General features: G+C 46.6%; 1 protein-coding gene and 1 pseudogene across 1 annotated transcript in view; one reads left to right on the plus strand and one right to left on the minus strand.

The window, feature by feature from the left end:
- The window catches only part of LOC147676821 (uncharacterized), a 318,542-nt gene that overhangs the window by 87,631 nt on the left and 211,449 nt on the right, over positions 1 to 19,462 (plus strand). The gene's annotated exons all lie outside the window — the stretch shown is intronic.
- Positions 17,614 to 18,735, minus strand: LOC147676822 (uncharacterized; annotated as a pseudogene).

Below are 19,462 nucleotides of genomic sequence, written 5' to 3' on the forward strand. Positions count from 1 at the left end.
AGGAGGAGCATAAAGCCAGCAATAAGCTCCTGCAACACGGGACACGCGCGGGCACACCTGGGTGAAGGGCGGGCCCATCCACACCCATTGGAGCCCAAAAGAGGCTGGGCTGGGTCTATACTCTTGGTTTTAGACCCCACCAGCTTTATGAAGCATTCAGAAGGTAAAAACATTAACTCCTCTAGGATATTTTACTGTGGTTTTCTTGATTTTTGTGGGCCAATCTCTACCTGGAGACCGGGCTGCATTAGTAAACTATGAGGAAACGAAAAACAACGCCTACCATAAAATCCAGTGACACTACACTGGATGACTTTCCTCAAAAAGCAGTGGGAGGCATTCACAAAGAAATAGAGCAGGCAGAGCGAAGACTCTTGCTAGCCCCTCCCCCCGCCTCACCTCCCTCTGCTACCATTTACTTTGGCATTGAGACCGACATTGAGCTCAGAACTCAAGTACCCCTTTCGCCTAGCGTTAAAATTGTGAACCAGGCTAGACCAGGTGCCACACATGATGGAAACAAGCAGGTCATCAACCCAACTTTGGATAGTAATGGACCTTTGAAATTAGTGTGAGGAAAGAGGAAACAACTAAAGATGGCAGGGGCTGATCTTAAATTAAAGGGTCAGCCACCCAAAGGTAGAGAACCAGACAAGACTATTCAATTTCCATGGCAAGTAGAACACGAAGGGAAGGGGGCAGGAGGAGTGGCAACACTTGAAAGTTCAGATATTTCTATTGATAAAATTAATAAAATTGTATTAGATGTGTTGGCCCCTATTGTGGGTCGATTAACTCACATCGAAGAACAGCTTTCCTGTGTGTTGCAGGATTTAAGTAAGAACTTAGCAAACAACATAGACAAATTGCAGAGGGACAAGGTCAACCAACCAATCAGGACAGTTAGTAGTACAGATAGCATCATCCCTATTAGGCCACACCCAAATAATACTATACAAACTCAAAGTAAGGGTGACCCCCTTCGAGAGGTCCAAAATGATGAGCCCCCAGTTTCGACTCCCTGGGAACTCGTATCACAGAGGAATATTCATAACCTGGGACAGGGGGCCCCTTACCGGTTGAGATATGAACTGTATTATGGGGGTAGTTCCGATCAAGAAAACCCTAGTAGTAATGCTCCAGCACATAGATCTCCTAGAAGGGTGGGTGCAAAAGACATACAAAATGTACCAACTAATTGCACTGCACCCCTTATACATTGATCTGGACGGGACTTCCCCATCTCTCTCCCTGTTGTCAAGAAAGCTGTCAAAGCCTAATTAACAAATTAGTCCACTGGTGCCTTGGTAAAATTTCTTCTCAAATAAACTGGTTTGATCATATCATTATGGCCAGGCGGGTTAATTGGTTGGGTCATATGGCCATGTCTGTTGAAGGGGATTTTGTGGTCCTAAACTTTAGGGACGCTAGAACTGTGCATTTTCTTTTAAGTCACCTCAAAGACACACCCAACGAGAATGAATCAATAAGGGCCTACCCATTGTTTTTTGTTTTATCCCCCTCATCCGGTAACTAGGGTAGGACAAGGGTCCCACCAGATAGGTGAAAATTTGCTACAGCGGACTCCAAAAATAATTTCTAAATCAGCATCGCCATTTCCCTGAAACCACTAAACACGCATTCATTCACCAGTGGGTCCCATAACACTGCACACTTTCTCTGTTCATTTAACTCGACTTCAGGGATTGGTGAAACACAAAGGAGAAATGCTGTAACATTGGCTGAGTGTCTAAACCTATTTAACTAGTTTTTATTTATACCTATAGTTCAAACGATTTACCATGGTTTTAACAAACATACATTTTATTCAGACACACCACCATAGTGGCAATGGATCTACTAGAAAGAAACATAGGCGTAGGAAAAATTACAAGACTAGCTTTTAATCTTCAATTTTCCTAATTTTTATTAAAGCAAACTTTTAGTATGTCTGACATTTAGGCATTTAATTAATTCTTTATTCAGTAAAAATCTTAAACTTTATTTCAGAATGATCATTTTATTTTAGGGCTCGGAAATAGACATTTTATTCAGAATTAAGTAAAGTTTAGCAAAGAACAGCTAGTTCCAAATTCATTCTCTCCTAACATCCCTAACTAACGCCCTCATCTAATCCTTCAGTCCTGCAAAGAAAACAAGAAATGGAACAAAGATTCTTACATCCAGGAAATCGATCTGCAATCCGACAGCACTTCGAGATGAAATCGAAAGGAGCGACTCCCTCTAAGCAAAATCAGGGGTTTTTATACACTAATTTCCTAACTTAATCTATCTAAAAAGTGTCTAACATCACCAACTCAGGTTCTGATTGGACAAATTTGGGGTAGATGAGCATTTCCTGATCATTACAGCATCATGTTCATGGTGAATCAGCAAATTAATAAAGAGGCTTTGTTTTAAACAGTCTCTGGCCTAGTCACATCCTCGACTTGTCACTTCATCACTTTTTCTCACATTCAGAACACTCGAATGTCCATGTTTGGCAATCATCCTGATTTCCAGGGCATTTTAGCCTTGAACTTCCGTCCGAGCACAGGCAGTTCACTCTCACTTGCAGGCTTTGGGCGCGCCTGCGCAGTCCAGCATTTGCTCGCAGTTTACCAGAGCATACATGTTTTTACTAGGCCTCAGAGGCCACTTTTGGAACTATCATAGAAACAAACACAAATTCATGTTAAATATGGAACTAAAGCCCTTCTGTTCACCTCCCACCATACTAACGGTTCCCCATTAGTTATTACCTAGCAGGTAAGCCACATAAATGCGTTTCATACTTACATATCCAACGACTTTCTAACACAAAAACGTGTACAATAAGCACATCCATGCTGCGTTTGTTTATATTTAAGCTGTGCATTAGTTCACATCACAATAACAATACAAATTAGCTAATTATATTGCTTCATGCAGGCAAAATTAGTATTCCCACGTGTATATCTGTGTGCATTCTTATACTATGGTTGATTATTTCACCACAACACATCATTAATAAATGTTAACGTTATGGAACATTGATTTCACGAGAGGTACACAACATTTTGTTTTGCCACCTCGCTCCATCAATTTCCTCATCTGGTGATTCTATCACCAAACATCTCTCAACATTTTTAAAAATTTAGCAGAACATGTTTCGAATTCTTCATATTAGTATAATCTATACCCTAGTAACTTTCTCCTTTGTTTCTTTAAAAATCTTCTCTCTAATTTCTTCCATTTCTATTTCATTCTTTTCTCTTTCCCTTGCATTTCGTTCTTGAATTGTCTTCTTTATTGCCTTTCTAAAATCTCTCCTACCTTTGTATATACAGCCTAATCTTATTAGGAAAATCACTATCCCTATAATTGTTATTGGAATTAGTATTTTACCTATAATTGAACTACCTATTTCTTGGAACCAATGCTTAACTGCTGTAAAACTTCCACCTAACTTTTCGAGAACACCTTCAACCTGCTGTGGTTCAATCTCTCTATGTAAATCTGTAATATTTGTAATATACCTCTCAATATTTTTACTTTTATCTGGAACATAAGTACAATAATGTTGCACTTTCAATATTCCACAGACTCCTCCCTCTTTTTTAAAAAAAATTGTTTTTATTAAACATAAATAATAAATACAAATAACAAGGCCATCGTGCCATGGACCTCTGCAATACAGTATCGACGAATGTGGGCTCCAGAAGTACAGAATCATGCAGGAGTAGCAAAGCTGGGCTCATGGTGCCCCAATGTCCTCACTTATTGGATCAGTTTCTGGCGGTGTGCAGATATCTCCTCGGTAAGCATTCCAGACATGCCATATCTTCCCCCATTTGCGGGGTCTCCCTCTGGCCACGTAAACAGCTCTCTCCCGAAACATACACCAATCAAGGTCATCCATCCACTTCCCAATCTGGGGGGCTCGGCAAGCACCCCATAGTTGTGCGATGTTTCGCTTAACAATCATACAGGCAAGCGTTACTCAAAGCTTGCCGTGACTTGTGAGGTCGGACGGCTCCCATACATTAAGCAAACAGCGGCGTGCCTCTAGCACAATCTGTACACCCCACACCTCACTCATTTTCTCGTGAATCTTGGTCCAATAGTTATGGATTTCTTGGCACTCCCACAAAATGTGCATAGAGGTACCAGTCATACCGCAACCCCTTCGACAACCTGCATTTGAGGCGAGCCCCATGCGGCACAGCCCTGGGCCCGTGGTGTAAGACCGGTGGAGGATCCTAAGCTGCACCAACCGAAGTCTCATGGAGATCGCCACCTCCCGAGGGGAGGACACAGCCTCCACCCAGTCCTCATTATCCAAGACCAGGCCATCAGCGACCCATTGCTCCCGGACTTTCACCAGGGGATCTCCAGTGTGGTTGACCAGTTTCTTGTAAACCAGAGAGATCGCCCTGGTGGGAAGATGCCCATCCAGGATTCGATCCTCCAGCGGGGTGGCCTCCGGTAGCGTCACATCGCAAGGGACAGCCGCCGCCAGTGCATGCTTAATTTGCAAATAGCGGTATCACTCGCTCTCATTCAGTTGGTATCCAGACTGCAATTCCTCAAAAGTCAATATCCCATTCTTGCCCCATATATCTCGGACGTGGGAGATACTGATCAAGTCCCAACGATTGAAACCCTTCAACTTCCACAGGCTACCCAGGGCTTCAGAGTTCCATAGTAGCGTGGCCATAGTTATCTTACCCTCACATTTAAGAGCATGTTTGGCATCATGCCACGCCCACGCCGAAGCCGACACTGGACCCAACAAAGGAAACCTGCCTCGCCTGGCGTACAATATCCGGGTATACTCACCACCCGGCGACTGGCCACGATCCATGGCGAACCCGGGGTCGGCCAGGGAGCCATAGATCGCATGATTGATTGGTGCCAGCTGGGAGGCCCAGTAGTATTTCCTAAAACTGGGCAGTCCGATCCCACCGTCATACCAGGGTAACATCAGTTTAGATCCAAAGAAGCCGACGCTGTAGAGATTCTATCTCGTTAAAATATAAGGGTGGCACGGGATCGAAAAAGTTCTGCAATGCATATAAAAACCGTGGTAGCGCCATCATTTTAAATAGAACCGCCCGATCCAGTAGGGAGAGCGGCAGTTCCTTCCATTTTGCAATATCCCGGCGAAGTCTGGCCAGGGAGGGAGCCAAATTAGCCTAAAAACGCATTTTAGGATCACGAGAAATGTAAACTCTGAGGTAGCGGAAACCCACCAGTTCTACCTTTACCGGACAACTCTCTGGCAATCTAGGGGGGTCACCGCTCAACACAAATAGGACTGACTTCTTCCAATTAATGGCAAACCCCGAATATCTCCCGTAGATCGCCAAAATATCCATGAAAACGATGAGGGACTGCCGGGGGGAGGTCAAGTACATAAGGATATCATCCGCGTATAGCGAAATTTTGTCCTCCCACTCCGGAGTCCAACGTAACCCTTTGATCGATCTATCCCAGCGCACCCAAGCCGCGAGCGATTCCAAGGCCAGGGCAAACAAAAGTGGCGAGAGGGGACATCCCTGCCAGGTGCCCCTCCCGAGCTGAAAATCACGGCAAATAGATAAGACCATTCCACTCTGTGGAACGCCATAGTGGCGTCCAACGACAAAAGCACCCTGGCTCATGAATGCGAGCCCGCCACCACCCCGTGAAGTCTACGAAGATTAAGAGCGGTGTTGCGGCGTGGCATGAAACCAGACTGGTCTGGTTGAACCAGCTTAGTTATGATTTGCACCAGCCGATTCGCGAGCAACTTGGGCAGGATCTTAGGCTCCGCATTTAAGAAAGAAATTGGGCGGTAGGAGGAGCTGTCCAAGTGAGGCCATTTTCCCTGCTCTCAAAATACATTGCCTTCATGAACGGAGCCAAGCGGTCAGCATGAAGTTTATAAAGTTCAACGGGAATACCGTTCGGGCCCGAGGCTTTCCCGGAGTGTACCCCCCCGGATAGCCATCTCGACCTTGTCGTTTGTTATGACAGAATCCATAAATTCCCTGTTCTCGGTCGGTAAAACAGGCATCGGGATGTCTCGGATGACCTCCGCATTCTCTTCCACCGTGTGCATCCCCCACCGAGGTATAGACCTCCTCATAATAATGAGAGAACTCGTCCACTATGAGCTGTGGGTCCGTCGTGACCACCGAGCCCGCAATCTGCAGCTCCGGGACGAGACGCAACCCCCAGTCGCCCTTTTCCAACCACGCGATAAGTTTCCCAGCCTTATCTCCGTGCTCGTAAATTCTGCTTTGGGTGTTAGCGTGTTGTTCCCTCGCCCCATCTCGCGCCAAGAGTTTGTACTCATCCTGAAGGAGACCGAGGCCGTGGACCTCCCCGGGGTCTGCAGTTCTGGAGACCTCTCTCTCAGCGGCCGATAGCTCAGCCTCAATCCTGTCGATTTCCGCCCTACTCTTCTTCTTCTCCCCAGAGATTAGGGAGAGAGCCTCCCCCCTGACTACAGTTTTGTAGGCCTCCCAGAGAGAGCAATCAGAATTAACTGACCCTGCGTTCTCGCAGAAGTAGCTATCAAGGGCTCACAGCAGCTCTTTTTTGGTAGCGGGGTCCTTCAACCGCCAAGCGCTAATTGGGGCAACCCTAGCCGCAATTCCCGGTCCAACTTTCAACTGCAGCCAAATCGGAGAGTGATCAGACACTCCCCTGGCCAAATGACGTACTTCCTGAACAAACATCGTCTGCGACGCAGGCAGTAATACATAATCAATTCTGGAGAAAGAGTGGTGCGCTGCCGTCAACCATACCTGTTCGAGACACAAAATCCGACAACCATTTGCTAGAGGGCAGTAACACACGGGAGGGGTAAGAACACCCTGCTCAGATCACGAAAGGTCTGTCTGCAGTGCGGGGGGGGACATACACAGAGAGGAACGTGATTGTTCTGCCCTCCCAGAGCCCTGAGATGCCGACGTATCGGCCGCGGTTATCACACCAGGTTGCTTGTATGGTGAGCGGAAAGGAATTTTTTACTAGTACCCCCACCCCTCTAGAGCCTGAGGTAAAACCGGCATGAGCAACCAGTTTATACCCTCCTCTGTGTAGCGCCATACATCTCTTTCCCATAAGATGATTCTCCTGAAGTAAGACCACATCCGGTGACCGGCGCCTGATCAGCTGCTCCACCATAGCGCGCTTGATCTTGTCTCCCAAGCCATTCACATTCCAACTGAGAACGGACACACCCAAGCCCAATCTAGCTGAAGCCATATTCGTCCCCTGAAAATTCCGAAACATTCAGTGACATCCATTGCAAGCACTGGTCATAAACAAAACACAAATCAATAAACAAAAACCCCCCCAACCCGACCCCACGACCCCCAATCCTGCAACCCTGCATGCAACTTTTGCACATCCCCAACTAGCAGTGTGCCTGTCTCCCCAGAACTACAATATCTAAATGTAGAAAACGGAGGAGGACCTTACAACAGGCCATCAACCTCCACCATCCCAACCGGCATACAAACCCCCATCTACACTGTCTCATGCAGAAAAACCCCAAAAATATTAGCAATGTCAGTGGGGGTTAAGAGATCACCCCAATCAAACCAGCACCCTTGCACCATGGTCAACTGACACGATCAACACGGGATCATTGTTACTCATTGTCCATCGGTGTGTCCCCCTCGGTGTCCGGCCCCTGGACTCGGTCCAACCAGTCCGTTGCAGCATCTGGGTGGTCAAAGAACCAAGCTTTACCGTCGCGTTCTATCCGGAGGTGGGCAGTTAATAGCATAGAGTATTTAATTTCCGAGGCGCGCAGCCTTCTCTTAATATCCATGAAACCCTGCCGTTGTTTCTGGACTGCCTGGGTAAAGTCAGGGAAAAAAAGCAAGGAAGCATTCTCGTATGCCAAAGGTCCAGAGGATCTTGCAGTCTGCAGGACAATGTCACGGTCCCGAAAGTTCAAGATGCGGACGATCATGGGACGAGGAGACGCCCCCGTCTTCGGGCGTCCGCCAGGGGGTCTCTATGGGCCCTTTCCATGGTGAAAAAGTTACTGAGGCCCTTGGGTTTTAAGTGTTTCAGGATAAGATCCTCCACGAACAGGTCCGGAGCCTGTCCCTCCAATCTCTCCGGTATGCCAAGAATGCGGACGTTATTGTGCCTCGCCCGTCCTTCGTAATCGTCCAGCTTACGGGCAAATTGGGTCTGAGACACCTTCAGATCTCTCACCTCTCGCTGGAGGTCCGACACATCATCCGTGAGACTCGATGTTTTGATCTCGAGTGATTTGACCTTTTCCGAGGTTTTATTCAGGTCAGCTCGGATTAAGCCCACCTCAATGGTCACTGTGTCCAATTTGGAGTCCATTCTACCGAGGGACGACTGGATCCCGGTGATCGCTGCCATCAAGTCTTTCAGCGTCGGGTCCGTCCCGGATGAGCCATCCTCCTGGCCACTCGTTTGAGCGCGTTTCTCATCCACCGGGGAGCCCTTGAAGAAATTATACTTTTCCAGTCTATTGGACTGGACCAGTCTGGTAGTCCTCGGAGTTTTCGGGGGTAGCTTTTCGGGGTCCCCCCCTCGCCGCCATTTTCAAGTTCTGCACAGGCACCAACTCCGCCAACCAGGCTAAGCCGATGTTTCGCAGAGGCAATCGGTGCAGTCTTGGGTTGCTCCGTATTGGCGGGGGTGCGCTGCGTCAAATAGTTTGAGGTGGGGACCCGGAGACCTCTCGGGGATGACACGACTTCCGTGGACCGGGTGCCACCGCGCACTTCCGGTTCCACTCGCCGTTGTTGTTGAACTCAGAAGCGGGCAGTGCCACACGCAGGGTCCCGGTGGCGCACCCTAAAGGCCAAAAGTTCCAGACGATGGATTCCAGTCATCCGAGCACCCAAATCGTTCGGAATTTCGCCTAGTGGCTCAGGCGCTGGTCCCCCACCGGATGGTAGGGATGGGGCTCAGGATAATGTGCCGGATGGCAAGTCAGGATGTGGCGGCCGGCGGAGCCGATGCTCAAGCGGCCATCTTGGTCGCTGGCGTGGCTCCTCCCCCGACTCCTCCCTCTTTTGCTAAAATTATATCAAGGGCAAGTCGATTTTGCATTACCATAGCTCTCATAGCAACCATTTCAGTATCCACCATCTGGAAACCTCCTGCAGTGTCTGTTGACAAACGATCAACTATTGTGGACAATTTTCGGATTCTATTTGCATTAAACAAAATTCCCACTGCTGGTATCAGTGCTCCAAAAACATCACCTATTATTTCCATCACACTCTCTCTTCTTTTTCGACTTAAGACTTTGCCTATCTCATGCTTTCCATTAGGACCTCTATCTACATGAACATTTTTAGGAAAGACCAAGCCCACATAACAGGTCCCATACCAATGATCTATAGTAAGCTCTGTTCCCACAGATGAAGTAAATTCCTGGAAAAACAGGATCATTTCCTCCTTTAAATCCCCAACCCCCTATAATTCTATGGGTGTCTTTACATTGACTCGCACCCACAAAATAATTGTCATACATAGTATTGTCTCTTCTAATACAAAATTTCCCTAACATTGGAGTATCTATATTTATAGCCACATTCACATGTTTACCATCAAGATACTCATCATTAAATGTCCAGTATTTAGATTTGGAATGTTTTATGTTCTCACTTTGTTTGTAAGCAACTCTTCTTTCCTCAACCATATTCAAGAATGTCTTCTCTTCAAAACTCTCATTTTACATGTCAAATTATTATTAAAAGCATATTCATGTGTCAGTTCATCTAATTCTAAGAAATACTCTCCCATCTCTTTTGCAGGTTTCTTTTTGTTCAATGCACTATCAAATTTTAGTTTAGCAAAAATTTCATCCACATTGGAATAATGATATTCCAGTTTCCCAGTCTGATAAAACAAGTTTGCAATTACACTACAAGTCACTCCATATGTGAGAGGAAAGTGGTGATAGGTCACCCCTTCTGACACTGACGCTGGTAATTTCACACAAACATAGCAATCATCAACATTCATAGTTTTAATATACTCTAATAACTTTGAAAATGTATTTTTGTATAGTCACTGATGGACTTATCTTGATGCATCTCTGGTTTGTACACATGAATCTCATGAACTTTTTCTGCCTCATTTGGCTTACTTAAACTTACATTTGGTTTTAATTTCGTTAAACTGTCTTAGAAAGGAATAACAATAGCTAAAATTATCAATAATATTATCAATAATCCCAAACATATAGAACAGCATCTACACCATTTTCTAAAAATAGAACATTTTGTTTTGTGGTTACTGATAGCCATATTTCTCCAACCCAATTTCTTCGACCTAGCGCCACCTATGAGTTACACAATACACAATTCACTAACAAGATTTCTTCGACCTTGTGTCAATTCTATTCTAAATTACACTATAGTTAATTTTCTAACAGGTTTTCTTCGACCTTACGTCAACTCTGACCTCTTCTATATTTACAATATCAATCAATCAATCAAAGACATTTATAGAGCGCACTACTTACCCGGAGGGTCTCAAGGCGCTTGGGGGGGTGGGGGGTGCTGTTACTGCTCGAACAGCCAGGTCTTGAGCTTCTTCCTGAAGGAGAGGTGGTCTTGGGTCAGGCGCAGGTCGGTCGGGAGGGAGTTCCAGGTCTTGGCCGCCAGGTAGGAGAAGGACCTTCCTCCTGTTGTCGTTCTTCGGATGCGGGGGACGGCGGCGAGGGCGTGACTGGCTGATCGGAGGTGGCGTTTGGGAGCGTAGAAGTTGATGCGGTTGTTGAGGTAGCTCGGGCCTTGATCGTGTAGGGCTTTGTGTGAGTGGTTGAGGAGACGGAAGGTGATTCTTTTGTTGACGGGGAGCCAATGCAGGTCTCTCAGATGTCCGGAGATGTGGCTGTTTCGTGGGATGTCGAGGATGAGTCTGGCTGAGGCGTTCTGGATCCGCTGGAGTCTCTTCTGGAGCTTGGCGGTGGTTCCGGCATAGAGGGCGTTGCCGTAGTCCAGTCGGCTGGTGACGAGGGCCTGGGTGACCGTCTTCCTGGTCTCGGTGGGGATCCACCGGAAGATCTTCCGTAGCATGCGCAGGATGTTGAAGCACGACGAGGAGACGGCGTTGACTTGTCTGGTCATGGAGAGGGAGGAGTCCAGGATGAAGCCCAGGTTGCGTGCGTGGTCTGTCGGTTTGGGTGCGGTGCCCAGGGCGGGGGGCCACCAGGAGTCGTCCCAGGCGGAGGGCGAGGAGCCCAGGATGAGGACTTCCGTCTTGTCTGAGTTCAGTTTCAGACGGCTGGTCGTCATCCACTCGGCTACATCTTTCATCCCTTCGTGAAGGCTGGCTCTGGCGGCGGCGGGGTCGTTGGTCAGGGAGAGGATCAGCTGGGTGTCGTCGGCGTAGGAGATGATGTTGAGGTTGTGTTGGCATGCGATGGCCGCGAGGGGGCTCATGTAGACATTGAAGAGGGTGGGGCTCAGCGAGGATCCTTGAGGGACGCCGCAGATGACTTCGGTGGCCTCTGACTTGTACGGTGGTAGACGGACTCTCTGTGTTCTTCCGTCGAGGAAGGAGACGATCCATTCCAGTGCCTTCTCCTGGATTCCGACGTTGCTGAGGCGCTGCACTAGGGTGCGGTGGCAGACAGTGTTGAATGCCGCTGAGAGGTCTAGGAGGATGAGGGCCGCTGTTTCTCCGTTGTCCATCAGGGCTCGGATGTCATCGGTGGCAGCGATGAGGGCGGTCTCGGTGCTGTGGTTGGCTCGGAAGCCAGACTGTGAGGGGTCGAGGGATCCATTCGTCTCGAGGAGGGCGGCCAGCTGTTTGTTGACGGTCTTCTCGATGACTTTGGCTGGAAACGGGAGGAGCGAGATGGGGCGGTAGTTTTTGAGTTCGGTGGGGTCCGCTGTTGGTTTCTTTAGTAGAGCGCTGAGTTCGGCGTGTTTCCAGCTCTTCGGGAAGGTGGCGGTGTCGAAGGAGGTGTTGATGATGTCCCGCAGGTGGGGTGCGATGACAGCGTCGGCCTTGTTGAAGACGTGGTGAGGGCAGGGGTCGGTCGGAGATCCGGAGTGGATGGAGTTCATCATGCGGACGGTGTCTTCGGTGCTGATAGGAGTCCAGGCGCGGAGGGTGGTGGTGGGCGGCGTTGCTGCGGTCGTGGCGTCCGTCGGTTGAATGCTGAAGCTGTTGTGTATGTCCGCGATCTTGTTGTGGAAGTAGGAGGCGAGGGAGTTGCAGAGGTCTTGCGATGGGGTGATGTCGTTGTTTCCGGCGTTGGGGTTGGAGAGCTCTTTCACGATGTTGAAGAGTTCCTTGCAGTTGTGTGCGTTGTTGTCCAGCCAGTCCTTGAATGCAGTTTTCTTGGTGGCGCGGATCAGTTGGTGGTGCTTCCGGGTGGCAAGCTTGAGGGTGGTCATGTTGTCCGGTGTAGGTTCCCTTCTCCAGACTTTCTCGAGGGCTCGGCAGTTCTTCTTGGAGCTCTTGAGTTCGTCGGTGAACCATAGGGCTTTCTTGCTGCCGGGGCTGCTGGGTCCTCAGAGGGGCGAGTTCGTCCGCGCAGTTGCTGATCCACTTTGTGAGGTTGTCGGCGGCCTGGCTGGGGTTCGCTGAGCTGGCGGGAGGGTGCTTGCTCAGGGAAGCGGCGAGCTGGTCGGCTGTGATCTTGTTCCAGCTTCTTCGGGCAACCTGTTGCTGGTGGTGGTGGATCGTCGTTCTTCTGAAGGTGAAGTGGACGCAGCTGTGGTCCGTCCAGTGGAGTCCTGTGGCGTGGCTGAAGGCGATGTCTTTGCTGGATGAGAAGACGGCGTTGAGTGTGTGTCCGGCGAGGTGGGTGGGGGTGGACACCAGCTGCTTGAGTCCAAGGTTGGCGAGGTTGTCGAGCAGGGTGATGGTGTTGCGGTCGCTGTTGTTCTCCAGGTGGAAGTTGAGGTCCCCCAGGAGGATGTAGTCGGCGGAGAGGAGGGCATGCGGGCTGATGAAGTCGGCGATGTCCTCGCTGAATTGTGTGCGTGGTCCCGGGGGTCGGTAGATCAGGGTGCCTCTGAGGGTGGTCTTCGGGTCGGTGTGGATGTGGAAGTGCAGGTGTTCGGCGGTGGTCAGGGTGTCGTCGGTGTTGGTCGTGATGCGGATGGTGTCCCTGTGGATGATGGCGATGCCTCCTCCCATCTGGTTGGCGGTGCGGTCCCTCCGGGTGATCTTGTAGCCCTCTGGGATGGCGATGGCGATGTCGGGCGCTGAAGAGTCGTTCATCCAGGTTTCCGTGAGGAAGGCAACGTCAGGGGCTGTGGTGTCGAGGAGGTTCCAGAGTTCGATGGCGTGTCTGTGGACGGAGCGGGTGTTGAGCAGGATGCACTTGAGGTGGTTGCTGCTGGTGTTCGGCTTGGCGGGTGCTGGTGTGGGGCAGGTCCGGATGCAGGTGAACTTGCAGGCGTGGCAGCTGAAGGGTCCGTGGGTGCGTCTCGGGGTGGCTCGGTAGCATCCTGGGATTCGGCCGGTGTTGAGCGCGTTGAGGGTGGCGGCGGTGTACGTCCGGCGGGTGGGCTGGTGTCTGCGGGGTCCAGGGGTCCTGGCCCTGGGCGCGGTCCAGGTGCGGACGGGCGCATCCGTCTCACAGGACTTCAGAATTTTTCTTTATTATCATATACTTTGAGCAACTATCTCTTTTCTCTAAATTGACTTCTTTACTCACTTTTCCCAATCATCTTTGGGTATTACAGGTTTTCTTCACTGCTATTAACAATGGGTGGCAATACAATGTATGCCCACTCGGGTGATTTATACTTCTAGTTTGGTCGTCTTACTTTTTTTGGCCTTTGAATAATTTCTATTTTCTTTCCTAGTGTTTCTTTCTGGCTAGTGATCTCATTCACTTGATTTTCTGGCTCTTTGGTTTTGTTCACTAGTTTAAATCTCAATCCATCAGTTTCTTTAGGCCAATTATCTCCTTTAGAGTCTTTTTAAATTCGTTGGCTCCACTGTGTTATGCACCACTCTCCAAGCTCTTTTACTTGGACTTCTTCTTAATGCAGTTTCATCTGCACTGTCATCAGTTTGACTTTCAGTATCCTCGACTGTATCATTGATTATAATTTTCACAATGTCTTTGTCTTCATCAGGTTCAACTTTCTTTTCTGTTACTCTGTTAGGAACACCTGCATAGCTGGTACTTGGAATCTCATCTTACCTGCTCTTCCCCAGTCTCAGGATTTCCGTTCCTGCTTTCAGAGTTTTCAGATTGTTCTTCAGTTTTCTCCTCTTCAATAACTTTGTCTTCACTTCCCTTTGCGTCTCTACTGGTGTCTGTCTTTACCAATTCTCGATCTTCAGATTGATCTTCAGAATCTGGTATCTCCACTACCTCCCTTTCACCTTCACCTTCAGACGCAGAACTGGCTTCTGATACTTCCAGATGTCGACGTTCCTGTCGATCTTCAGTATCTGGAGTTTTTTCTGGTTCAGCTTCAGAGTCAGTTGTACTTTCACCGTCGTACGGGTATTCAGGTGCAGGCACACGAATGGTGTGGCTCGCATGCTCCCACCTCTTCAGTCCAGCACACTTGACTGCAGTAGTACTGACCAAGATCACCTGACGTGGTATCTGCCACCGAGGTACCAAGCAATTTCTCCTGCGATGCACTTTTACTGGAACCCAGTCTCCAGGGACTAGATCATGAACTGGATTTTTCTCTTTGGAATTTGACTCAGTTCCCACCTGGTGGAGCAATGAAGTTACCACATCAGACAGATTTTTGCAGTAATCCAGTATGATGTCACCAAAAATTGTCAATAACTTATCAACAGGTACATAGGCTTGCCTCATCACCCTGCCCATTAAAATCACCATGTGGACTTAGTCCAGTTTTCTTGTCAGGAATACTTCTTAATGTAATTAGGACAAGCGGTAAAGCTTCTGGCCACTTAAGTCCTGTTGCCAAACACATTTTTGCAATTCTATTTTTAATTGTCCCATTCACCTGCTCTACTACCCCTGAAGCCTCAGGTCTGTAGGCACAATGCAACTTCTGGCGAATGTCCAGAGCTTCACAGATCACTAGCATGAGCTCGTTTTGAAAATGAGGTCCGCTATCTGACTCAATTGTCACTGGGAAACCGAAACGTGGTATTATCTCACGTAGAAACAGTTTAGCAACAGTCAATCCATCGTTCCTCCTCGTGGGGAAAGCTTCCACCCATCGGGAGAACAAACAGATTATTACAAGAATATACCTAAGCCTATTGCATGGGGGCAACTCCACAAAATCCATCTGAACCCTAGTAAATGGACCACCCTCCCGTCCTATGGTTCCCAAACTTACAACAGTTCTCCTGTTTGGATTGAATTGCTGACAAACCAAGCATCTTTGGCACAAGCTTTCAGCAATCATCCTGAACTTGGGATTGTACCAGGTCTGTCTAAAGAGACGAATCATGGCCTCTCTACCAATGTGGGCCTGACCATGGTACATTCGGGCCATGTCTGAGATCATGCTATCGGGCATTACTGGTCTTTCATCTTTGTAAACCCAAATGTCATCTTCTTCTCTCTGTCTGCATCCTGCTTTTAGCCAACTATCTTTTTCTTCTGCTTCTTCGTGCATTTGTTTCACTTCATGCCATGTCTCAACTACAGTGGTTAGCATTAAAGGACTCGGAAGTCGGAACAGGTTCTTTAAGCTTTTCTCGATTGATTGAAATTTGATTTTTCACACAATGCTTTGCAATCGCATCCACATAATTATTTCCTCTGGTAATGTAATCCTCACTCTTTTTATGGGCTGAACATTTTACAACTGCTAATTTTTCAGGTAGATGAATCACATCTATTAGTGTTTTCACAAATTCGGCATTCCGGATAGGTGTTCCTGCAGAAGTCAAATAACCTCTTTGAGACCAAGGCTGTCCATCAGTCACTATGGTTACTTTCACCTCTTTTCCCAATTCACATGCTTGTATCAAAGCAATCAGCTCCGCTACTTGAGCAGAACGAATTCCTTTCAGACAAGATGCTTCCAACACTTCTGCCACAGTACAAACGGCATAAGCAGCACTTAAAATACCACTCTCCGTTCTCAGGCATGATCCATCCTCAAACATCACAAAATCTGATTCAGGCAAAGGTTCATCTCTGATATCTGGTCTGGATTTTGTGCAGTATTCCAGAACATCCAAACATTTGTGATCAAGTTCACCTTTCACTTCTGCCTCAATGGTGTCAGGTAGCAATGTAGAAGGATTAACATTTACACACCTGGTAATTGTTACATTTTCAGCTCCCCAAATAGTTTTCTCATATTGGGTCATTCTGCTATTGGTCATATACTGTGTTTTGGCTCTAGTGAGGAGAATCTCCACAGAATGAGGTACATACACCCTCACAGGGAATCCCATCACTATTCCTTCACTTTGCTCCAAGCTTACACTGGTAGCTGCTACTGCTTTCAGGCAACCTGGCAAAGCTTTTGCAATAGGGCCCAAAACAGCGGAGAAATACGCAATTGGTTTTCTCAGTTTTCCATGTCTCTGAACCTACACTGACAATGCACATCCTTCTCGCTCACTGCAGTACAGTTCAAATTCTTTCTCATAATCAGGCATTCCTAAAGCTGGTGCTTCACACATTTTCGTTTTCAGCTGTTCAAAGGCTTCCATTTCTGTTTTAGTCAAAACAATGGGGTCTCTGATGTCTGCTCTTGTCAATCTCTGTAATGGTTTGGCAATCAATGAAAATCCACTAATCCACTGTCTACAATAACCTACCATTCCCAAGAACATTCTTACCTGTCTTTGATTTTTAGGTGGCTGCATTCCTTGTATCATTTTGATTCTTTCTATTGTGACTTGTCTGATTCCTTTAGCAATCTTATGGCCTAAATATTGTACTTCATTCTGACAAAACTGCAATTTTGATGGAGACACTTTATGTCCCTCCTCTGCCAAATCCTTCAACAATGCTACAGAGTCAGTTACACAGGCATCCTTTTGTTTTCGATACAACCAAAAGGTCATCAATGTATTGTACTAACACAGACTCACCTGGCATGTTCAAACTTTCTAATGATTTCTTTAGCAGCTGATTAAAAATCTATGGACTCTCAGTGTACCCTTGTGGAATTCTACACCATGCTAGAATACGATTCTGGAATCGGAACGCAAAAATCGGTTGGCTTTCTGGGTGCAATGGAACAGTAACGAACGCTTTGCACAGGTCAATCACAGTGTATCATTCTGCATCATGTGGAATTTGGTACAAAATCACTGCTGGATTCGGGACGATTGGGCAACATGGGACAACAATCTTATTAACCTTTCTAAGGTCCTGTACAATTCTAAATGTTCCGTTGGGCTTTTTCAATCCCATGATTGGTGAATTACAAGGACTGCTTTCTATTTCTCTCAGTATTCCCTGCTCAATCATTTTGTCAATCACTGGAATTATTCCCTCAATTACTTCTGCAGTCATTTTATACTGAGGAATATTTGGGTAACTTGCACCTTCCTTGATTTTGACTTTTACCGTATCAACACCTTTCATCAATCCTATATATTTTCAAGGGAAATCCCATACTTCTTCTTTAACTAACAGCAATCTTTCATAGAATGAATGTACAGATTATTTCCATTCTTGTGTGGTCCTGTCTATTTTTACCCAATCAGTTTCTTTTGGGGAACCTTTTTTTTCAGCCATACTATCACTTGTTTGTCCTTTCGCATTACATCTGGTGATTGAGGTCCTGTTACTTTGTCTCTAGGAAACTCTTCCCTTGGCCAGTCCACAGCTATTTTACATTCTGTCCATAAATCTGCTGGCACCACTATGTCAAACAATCCATCCAAATCAATCCATAAGACTTTTGACACTTTTACAAATCTGTCTACCTGTCGATACCATTCCACTGGTTTCTCTCTCAACCTAGGGAAATCATTTGTAAATGACAATATGTCTTGTCTACTCCAAGGAACATGTACATATCCTCCTCCAGGTATCTCTCTCATGGGGAACTCAGTTATCACTGCCTCTTTTTCCCTGATTGGAAAAGCTAATGTGGATTTATCACTATTTTCTTCTTTTTTCTTTGCCCACTTAATCCTCCATTTACACACATCTCCCCATTTTGGCAGCAGCACAATCAATTCTTTTATTTGTGCTAACCTCCTAGCAGTATTCATGTTCTCAATGTCTTTTTCTGCAAAGTCCACTCTATATGATTTCTGCAATGATTAAAGTTTTGAAAATTCCACTCCTAATTCACTTGCTAATTCTTCCAACTGATCATACACCGTTTGGGCCTTCCATGTTATGCTTTTACACATAAACATAAGTTCATCATCCTGGTACATTTTTAGTCTGTCTGTTCCAATAGTTCCAATAATTAATTCTTCCATATCTACTTTTAGTTTTGCCACATCCAGCACTTTTGATTCATTCTCTTTTAATTTTAAAGTTTTAATCCAATCACTCAACTCTCTATCTGATGGTCCTACAGGGGTTTGTGTTAAATCTATTTTATCTACACTTTTCTCTGGTGTTCCAAAGTCAGATTCTGCTCCAGTCGGGTATCTATATGATGAACTTTGATTAACAGTCAATTCAGGTGGAGTCACATTGATATTCTGCCTTATTTCTGACAAATCAGGATAAATATTCTCTTTTACTTTCTGTAAACTCTGTTGCAATGGAATTGTCAAGCTTGGCTCTTTTATTCTTTGATTTTCGAATACTGGAATTACAGGTCCTATTGTTACTGGGACAGTTACTGCTTCCATGTTTTTGGTAAGGTTCTGGATCAGTTCATGTGCAGAACGTTCATAATCAGAAATATCTGGTTGCACATCATTTCGTTTTTCGGCACTTAGTACAGTTTTGTGTTAGTCATTCATTTGTACAGGAGCACCCATAATTCTGGCTCCACCAATTGGTGTATTTAGAATATATCTTGTTTCTACTCTTTCAGGGAACTCTCGAAAATGTGATGGCTGTCTCAGAGTCTCACTAATTCTTTCATCTGCTATTGGAGCATTCGGAGTAGTCCATAAAGAACCTGGTTGATATGGTGGTGGTCTCCTATTTAATATTTCTTCTAATACAGCATCTTTTGGTTCACTTTCACCATAACTTTGGTTCCCTTTCTCCACATTCTTTTTCTTTTCTGTGCATTTCCGACCCTCATATTCATCTATTAATCTAACTGGATACATGCCATCACATATGTTACCGTCTCTCCATCTACGCATCCTACTCTCATGTGTTTCTCCCCATATATTCCGACTTTTACCTCTTGGCCTGATACACCTGCTCAACCACTCACTTTCCAATTCATGCATTTCATCTTCTCATTCAACCAATGCCTCAAATTGGGTCGGTCTAGGTCTCGGCTCAAGCTTCATAATTTTGTCTCTCAAATGTCTCAAAACTGACAAATCAAAAGATCCGCCTTTGGGAAAAGCTAACACAGCATCATCCTTGGTATACCTTGCCCAATTCTCTAACCAA

This window comes from Lissotriton vulgaris, chromosome 12, assembly GCF_964263255.1.
Source record: "Lissotriton vulgaris chromosome 12, aLisVul1.2, whole genome shotgun sequence".
NCBI classification, from domain to species: Eukaryota; Metazoa; Chordata; class Amphibia; order Caudata; family Salamandridae; genus Lissotriton; species Lissotriton vulgaris.